This window comes from Gossypium arboreum, chromosome 2 (assembly GCF_025698485.1).
Source record: "Gossypium arboreum isolate Shixiya-1 chromosome 2, ASM2569848v2, whole genome shotgun sequence".
Taxonomy (NCBI): Eukaryota; Viridiplantae; Streptophyta; class Magnoliopsida; order Malvales; family Malvaceae; genus Gossypium; species Gossypium arboreum.
This window is the reverse complement of record NC_069071.1, coordinates 62331000-62340015: the sequence shown is the minus strand read 5'-3', so window position 1 is coordinate 62340015 and position 9016 is coordinate 62331000. Positions and strand designations below refer to the sequence as shown.

Below are 9016 nucleotides of genomic sequence, written 5' to 3'. Positions count from 1 at the left end.
GTTGTGATGACCCTAAATTGACCCTAGTCGAAAAGTGGTTTCGGGACCGCTAAACCGAGTCATAAAAATAATTAACCGTCATAGTTGATGCTCATTATATGTACATATGCATGTGTGAAAATTTCATGTTTGGATTTTGTTAATTGTAAGTGAATTTTATCAAATAGGACTTGTGTGAGAAAATTTAGAAATGTGCTAGGCAAATGTAAAGTGGTCTATTAATGCATGTTGTGAAAATGATGGGTTTGCATGTCAATTTACCCAAAATTTAAGCATGGTGGCCGGCCATGCTATGAGTGGAAACATGTTGCAAACATGTTATGTTAGAAAGAATAAAATAATGAAAAAAAGGAATATGATGAAAACAAAGGAAAAAAAAAAGTGTCCATCCTTTCACATTTTTCTTCCTTGGCCGAATGTTCTAAGAAGAAGGGGGGGAGAGCTTGAGAAAATCAGCTATGGTAGTTTGCTAGACTAAGGTATGTTTGATGTTGTCCATGAGATTCATGCATGTTTTTAGTTGTTAGTTTGAGTTCTACCTAGCCCATGGTTTAAATCTTTGCTATGGGATGGAGATGATATTCGGCCATGGGTGTTGTCTTCTTGGTTGATGTTTGATGTTGTGGTGATGAGGCATGAAGATGAGTTAAGTTTTGCTAAGGTGGATTTGTGTTGATGTCATTTGCATGCTAAGTGTGAAGCTTTGTAATGATACATGTGTATGGTGCTTTTGATGTTGTGAATGGAAGTAGTGGAAAAGTAAAAGAAAATTTATGTAGAAATGTGGTATATGTGGATTTGTAGGATGTTATAAATATATGTGAAGCCATGCTAGGTTAGGAAGAATTGGTCAAGTGTTCATGAGATGAAATTTTGTGTTTAGGTGAATTAAAGATGATAGTATAGTTGATATCATGTATATATGTATGCATATTCGCCATCAAATTAAGAGCATAGGTGATGTTGAGTCTAAGCTTTGGACATTCGCCATATATATATAAATGCATGTGTGATTGAATTATTGATAGTAGGCGATAGCATATGGTTATTAGTCGAATAGCTCAAAAACATATGGTAGGAAGATAAGAATTAGTCATGTGTCTCCTATGATATGAAATCATTAATATTTTGATATAAATATTTAGCAAGACGGTTAAACTAGTTAATTTATTGATTAAGCTCAAGAAGTTAAAGGAGGAGAATCAAGCAAAGGCAAAGGAAAGGACATCGAGTAGCCGAGTTAGAACCGTTTTACCCAACACAAGGTAAGTTATTAAGCATATATTTTGTATTGATATAAATAATCATAATACCTATGTACTTATGCCGAATGGAATGATATATAAATGCATGAAGTGACAAAATTTATCGAGTGAAAAAAAAGAAGAAGTGAGATGAATTGAGTTGCTGATTTTGGCACTAAGTGTACGGGTATAAACGTTTACTATAATGAGATTGGCACTAAGTGTGCGAGTTTAATTGTATAGCACTAAGTGTGCGAGTTTGAATTGTATAGCACTAAGTGTGCGGGTTTGAATATTAAGCACTAAGTGTGCGGACTTATTGTATATTTTCGAAAAATCATTAACGTTAAGTGTGCGACTTTATCGAGTAGATGTTATGTTTATATTTGGAACTGAGCTTGGTAAGTCTTGAACCTATGTGGTGATTATATTTGAAGTAGGAACATAATATTATTGTGGAGTAGATGAAATGCTATTATTAGTATAATTTAAATGAAGATAAAATGATGTGTGGAGATGCATCAAATATCATATCGAATATCATACGAGATGTCAATGGAGGGTTGGCTAGTTGAGAGCATGTAATCATAAATGTGCATGAAATTATGGCATAGTCGGTATGGATGGAGTACCTAATCTTGCATTATTTGATTTCTTTTATGATATTTTATAGATGGATAGTAGTGTAATGCTTATGACTTACTGAGTTATATACTCATTCGGTGTGTTTATTTGTCACTTGTTTAGGTTCCTTTGATTCATTTTTGTGTGCTCGGGACCATCGTCGAAGTCATCACACCAGCTTGCAACTTTTTGGTATCTTCTTCCTAGTTGGTCTAAGAGAACATTTCGGCATGTATAGGCTATTATGTTTTGTTTGAACTTTGGTATGTAAAACTTAGGATAGCCATGCTAAAATGGCTTATATACGTTTTGAGCATAATGTTATAGTCATCTTGAATGTATATGTTCATTAAGAGGCATGGAAAGTATGTAATAGGTAAAGTCTACCTTAAAAATGGATGCTGATAGCAGCAGTGACGTGGAGATGAAAAATCACTAAAAATAGTAAGAATGGAATTAAATAGTGAATAAATTATGTAATCGAACCTTGATGAATCTATTTTCATAGGAAAGTAACGAAATGATCATATGAATAGTATATTAGGAGATATTTAAGTTTTCGCGAAACAGGGCCAGGACGGTTTCTGGATTCCCTGTTCCGACTTTGGAAATTCATTATAAATTAACCAGATATAATTAGAAGTTGTTCCATATATGTACAGATTTCTTTTCGAGTCTAGTTGCTATAGAAACAAACAGCATCAGTATTGAAGCCCTGTACAGGGAGATATCCAAGTCGTAATGCCTGAAGGCAGTGTGGTCGAACCCTGAAACAGGGGAGACTTTAACAAATAAACTGTACTAATTGGCTCAACAAAAAATTCTAGAAAAAACTTTTTAGATGGATATATGAGTCTAGTTTCAGGAAAAATTTACGGAACTGGTTTTAGACTTTTGGAACTCAAGATATGATTTTTAAGGTGACAGTGATGCAGTTAGCCAGCTCGTCTGGAAATTTAAAATGGACTGTGCAATAAGTGATTTAAGTCTGCGAACCCCTCGTGTCTGACTCCGGCAACCGTCTCGGGTATGGGGTGTTACATTAATACCCTCAGTAAATACATGTTACCCACGAAAATAAAGAAGGCTCACAAATGGGCTGCTGATCTTGCTGATTCCCGGCTAGCACGATGCTCAATCTAAGGCTCCGTTTGTTTCACTAAAAATGACTTTCGAAAAATAATTTCTAGAAAATAACTTATTTGTAATACCTCTAACCCGTATCGTCGCCAGATTAGGGTTACGAAGCATTACCGATCACATCACAGTTCATACTAATATGCATTATATTTTACAAATCAAAATGTATTAAACACTTTGATGCTCTTGACAGTATCAAATATCAAATCATTAGATTCATGTCATTCACATGATAATATATTTAAAACATGGTTAAACATAAATTGAACAGATCATATATTTATAAATAGAAAATATAACAAATCAACAACTTTGGTAATAGAATATTAACCAATTATTATTTTTTTATTAAAAATGTTGCACACGTATAAGTTGTACCACTTATGAAGCTAGCTTCCATATTATACTTGTCATTCATTCCTGCAACATTTCCATGTTTGTAAATGCGAATTTCCTATCTCATACATTAATATAATTTATTTGCATCCATTCGAAAATATGTTATTTAAATAAGGTATCAAGCATTTTCGAATTAAGTTTTATAGCTAGTCATGTTTACTATTTAATAAACAACCAACGTAGAGATACAACATATGTTACCGAGCTCAAACACATTTTACCATTTAAACTAAACCATTTTCGAACCCTAAAGATAATATAATACCAAATCATGCATAATTCACTATATCATCAAGCTGCCATTTAATCTCAAATAACAACCTATGCACACGCTCATAAATAAACTAGTAGAATTCATAGTACATAATTTAAATAAAAATCACATGTGCATCATTGGTGCAATATAACATGGTCGTACCTGCAATTAAAATATACATATATCTAATGCTTATTTACCCAAAAAAAATTAAGGCCACACTAAACATATGTATACATACCAAATAATTAACCAAAGCAATTATGGAACATATTCAATACTTGTTACCATTCATCATCGAATTAAAATACTTAAATCTAAACTCACTAAACATTATATCTATGCACATACGAGACTAAGTCAAAGCATAATGAGCATATTCACATATGTATACTTTATCTTAATACAAACACATCCAAACTAATTAAACATGCTTATGACAGATTCTACCATGCCGCATACAAGGTCATAACTGATTCTACCATGCCACATACACGACATCTTGACCAAAATAGACTTAAACCATAGCTAAATCGAAACCAAAATCAAGCAAGGTAGTTAAGCCATTTTCACATGGCTAATATACATTCATTTTCAAAATAACTAACCCCAAAGCCAGCCTATACATGCCATAATTTAAGTTTAGCTTATAAGATACCAAAGCAGTAGATAGTGTGATGAACTTGGTTGACAGTCCCCGAGCTTGTAGCTTGACTCCAAAATCTATAAAACAAAGAAAAATATACACACAATAAGCTATTTAAGCTTAGTGAGTCATAAGCAAGCAAACAAACCGATAAAATAATCAACTTATTTTAACCAACCAAATTACAATATCATTATCAAGCTTATTCTCAACTTTCAACTTCAATAATAATATACCTGAACACATATATCTATTACCTTGGCCGAATATTCACAAGGTTAAGTCATCAAATCATTGTTCAATTTTCAAAAGCCAAATTATTATTATAAAACCTAATACACATACCTTTGTATACATAAGCTTTTAAATCAAGATAAAATTTTATATACACACATTAACTAAATAACCGAATATGCAAGATCATTATATATACGCGCGAAAATAAAATCATACCAACGAGGATCATACTTCTTGTTCATAAGGCCGAATACACATGACATATTCACACATATACTTTTCATTCATGTTACACATACTTGTAACTAATATCATAACACCCACTTACCTTGTTGCAAATAAATACTAAACTAATACATACCTGATCACTTTGCTAATTTTACATATTTGTTCCCCACTTATAGATGCCCGATGAACCATTTGGAATTGGGTATGACACTCGGATAATCACACGACGTGGTCTTACATGTAATCACATATCGATGCCATTGTCCCAACAGGGTCTTACTCGTACACATATATTGGAATCACATATCGATGCCATGGTCTTACTCGCACACATATATCAGAATCACATATCGATGCCATGGTCTTATTCTCACACGTATATCGGAATCCTATGTCATGACATATGTATCCTAACTATTCCTAAGGTTCATACGGGGCTTTCGGACGTCGTAACTCGGTCGAAACGAACTCGGTCGAAACAAGCTCGGAATGTAGTAACCAAGCTTATTCATATTCAGCCATAGCATCTATAACTTCATACATTTCGTTCCATCATACATATTTAATATTAAACTATAATTAAACACGTCTATTTGCTTATAAACTTACCTCTAACGATACAAAACGAAACAGGGCAGCTAGTCGATAACTTTCGTTTTCCCTTGATCCAAATGTGATTTCTTTGGTTCTTGATCTAAACATATTCAAATTAAGCTTATTAAAAAATATTTTCATTCAATTTAGTCCAAAAAAACATAAATGGGAAAAATACCATTTTACCCCTAACATTTACATTTTTTACAATTTAGTCCTTTTTGCACAAAACAAAAAATACACAAAATTTCAAGTTACCCATGTTGAGCCAAATTTTTCCCACTCTCAAAAAAGTCCATATATTCAATTTATTTCACATTTTAGTACCTCAAATTATTATTTTTGCAATTTAGTCCCAATAACTCAAAATCATCAAAAACTCCAATACAAAATATGTTAATCTAAAACATATCTTTCATGTTTCATCATCAAACAAAAAAAATCACAAGCTCTCAATAAAGGAATAACTCAAAATATTCACCAAAATAAAAAATTCAAGCATGGGTTTTGTAGTACTCGAAGCAACGATCTAAAAAACGTAGAAATTATAAAAAACTGAACTGAACTCTTACCTTGATTGACTTGAATGAAGCCGAACCCTTGTTCTTTTTCTTTTTCTTTCTTATTTATGTTTTTTATGGATGATAATATAAGAACATAATTTATTTTTATGTTATATGATATATAATAACTTAACATTTATTTTATCTTTTTAACCTTAGTTAAAAACATTATACTTTCACTTATAAATGTCCATTGCCGTCCACCCATTTTAATAATGGCCTAATTATCTCTTAAAGGCTTCTATTTAAAAAGCCAAGTGCAATTCAGTGTAACACCCCAAACCCGACCTAGACGTTATGACCGGATCCAGTGCGCCACATTGATGCGTACAAAACATTCCGTATTACTTAGTTTTGAAAACCTTATTGGTGATGTAAAAGATACTTTTAATATAGGTTAAAGTGAATGGGAGCTGTGCACCGGTAGGAAACCGTAAAAAGAGGAGGTGAGTCTGCTTGACCGCTTAAGTACCAAGCTCCCTTCGGATCCAATCCTAGACATGCACACCGCCATTGCCACACTCTAACATCTCGTATAATTGTGAGAAAACCATTTGGTTAAGTCCATCTTAATAAATTGATTAAGTTTGAAAACGTTTGCTTGGCGAAAATCTTACTTGTAATTGTGTTATTTTGAAATCACTTAATGTTTTTGGAAACGCGTCCTAAAGCTAACCCATTTTCCTTAGTTATCATAGTTTTTTTTCATCACAATAAAATAATAAAAGTAAAACAAAACCATAAAAATAGTTAAGCGGCCTTATTACACTTAAAACCCAAAACCATAAATGAAATTAAAAGGACGTCCAGTTCACGAGAAAGAAACCAGTTCAGAGAAACATGTGGCGATCCAATCCTCACGGCTCCAAGCCCACTATGGTTGAGGATTACCTGCGAGGATGAAAATAAGGAGTGAGTTTTGGGAAACTCAGTGTGTAATTCAACCCAACCATAGCCTAAATCATTTCTAACCACAGAGACAAAATAAGTTGGCCTCAGCCCAGAACAGATATCAGAATAAAGCCCATAGGCCCGCAATGCACTGCAGATATATCATGCTTATGCAGAAACCCAACCATATCCAACCACATACACTCCCATACCATCCTTTCACCATGTGGGGAGACTACTCGACCCACCCAACTGCTACACGCCACAGAAATATGCAGCATGACTGCCAGATACAGAAAATGTGACAGAGTCACCAGATACAGATATTTTGTAGCAATGCCACCAGAACGGATATATGTGGCAGGGCCACCAGAACAGATAATTTGTAGCATAGCCACCAGGACGCTTCCTCCATAATATAACCCATGTCCCCATGCAACAGATATGCATTCATGGCATGCATCATACAGATTTAATTCATCATGCTTTTTAGACAAAATTAACCCTAGGGGTATAAAGGTCATTTTACATACATAGGGGTATAATGGTAATTTTGCATACATAGGGGTATTCTAGTAAATCTAACTATTTCTAAGGTTTTCATGCATATCGTAGCCATTACGTTTAGCCAGAAACTCTTACCGAGTGTTCTTACCGAATTGAGCCCGTTGGCCCATTAACCCAGTTTTGGCCCATTAAGCCCAAAATATCAAAACGCACGAAATAGCGCGTACTGCAGTTTTATCACTTTTGATTACCAGTAATAATCACCCATACGTCTTACGAGTATTCGCACACTCGCAAGTTCCCAAAATACCAACTTTTCGGCATTTCAACTTTTCGGCTTTTGCCGATCTAGCCTATGAGAGGGTGTCAGTTACACACCTGTTTTTGGGATTTCCTTGACGAGATCTACACACGAACTGCCTACAATCGAATCACTTAATATTACTCCAAATATCGATATAAAATTGAGTATATAGTCCCTTACCACATTCGGCCAAACATACCTAAAACCCTTATTGCTATTACCTTACTGCCGAACTATGGTTAACTCCAAAGATCCGATCGTTCCACCTGTCCAATCCCTTGATCAACCACCTCTAAATCAAGTTATTACCAAAACAAAATAGTTATTACGACCCCTCAGGATTACAAGTCCAAATCGACAACCTCCCTAACTTTTAGGGATTTCGGCTTTTCCTAAAATATGTAAGAAGACTAAGTTTTGGAGAAGACTTACCACCGATTCCTTAGTGAATGATTCCAATGAGTTTCCCACTCGATCTCGATGTAGATCTAAGCCCTCAGATGATAACAAAAGTCGAGCTTTCAGTGACTTCAGTATTCGGCCAAGTCCCTTTTAATTTGGGGTTTTTCAGCTTTTTGCAACTTGTGTTTAGAAAGGTAAAACGAGAGGGTTTTGCTATGGTCTTGTCCTCAAAACTTGAGGTTTTAGAGGGTTGGTGAATCGGCCACAAATGATGAAGAGAAGAGATGTGGTTTTGGTTAAAAGAAATCAGCACAAAAAGAATCAAGCTTTCGGGATTTCAGCTTTTGTATATAAGGCTTAAGAACAATGATAAGAACGTGGAGATGAATAGAATAATGGAAGGATTGGGCTATGGGGAAAGAAGAAGGAAGATAGATGGAGAGAAAAAGAAAAGAAAGGAAAAGAAGGAAGAATGCTCAGAAAAGAAAAAAAACAGCACAACACTTCCAAATGCCGAATTTATACCTAGCTTTTGACCTAGCCGAAATTTCCCCTCCTAAAGAAACCCTTGGCCGGCCAACTCTTGCTCTTCAAGAGTCCACTATTCGGCCAACACCATCCTCCTTGATCAGCTCCTAAATCCTCTCCCTTATCCCCTCCTTACTCAATCTCCTGAGCAATTCAAACTCCTCCTGACAGACTTTTACTTCAGTTCCATTACTTACCTTTTCTGTTCATAAAAATTAATCCATTGATTTGCTGTCTTTTTGGCTTGAACCTGGGTCCTCCCTAGCTTCCACACGCCACTTATAGCCTTCCCTATGGCGTCACATGCCACTTCACCACTTGCTTCCTTGTGATCTATTTTATATAATTAATTCCTCAAAGCCCAATTTTCCAGAACCCCTTTCTCTTATGGAATTAAAATTAATTAAAACTATCGGGTTATCCTAAGCTTGGGCCTTCTAGAGGCCCACTATC

General features: G+C 34.7%; 1 long non-coding RNA gene across 1 annotated transcript; it reads left to right on the top strand.

Annotated features, from left to right (window-relative positions):
• The first annotated feature begins 333 nt into the window (after positions 1-333).
• LOC128285476 (uncharacterized) lies at positions 334-2191 on the top strand. The gene is made up of 3 exons (XR_008275937.1): positions 334-479; positions 1180-1265; positions 1992-2191. It is a non-coding gene; the product is annotated as an uncharacterized LOC128285476 (long non-coding RNA).
• Positions 2192-9016: the final 6825 nt, after the last annotated feature.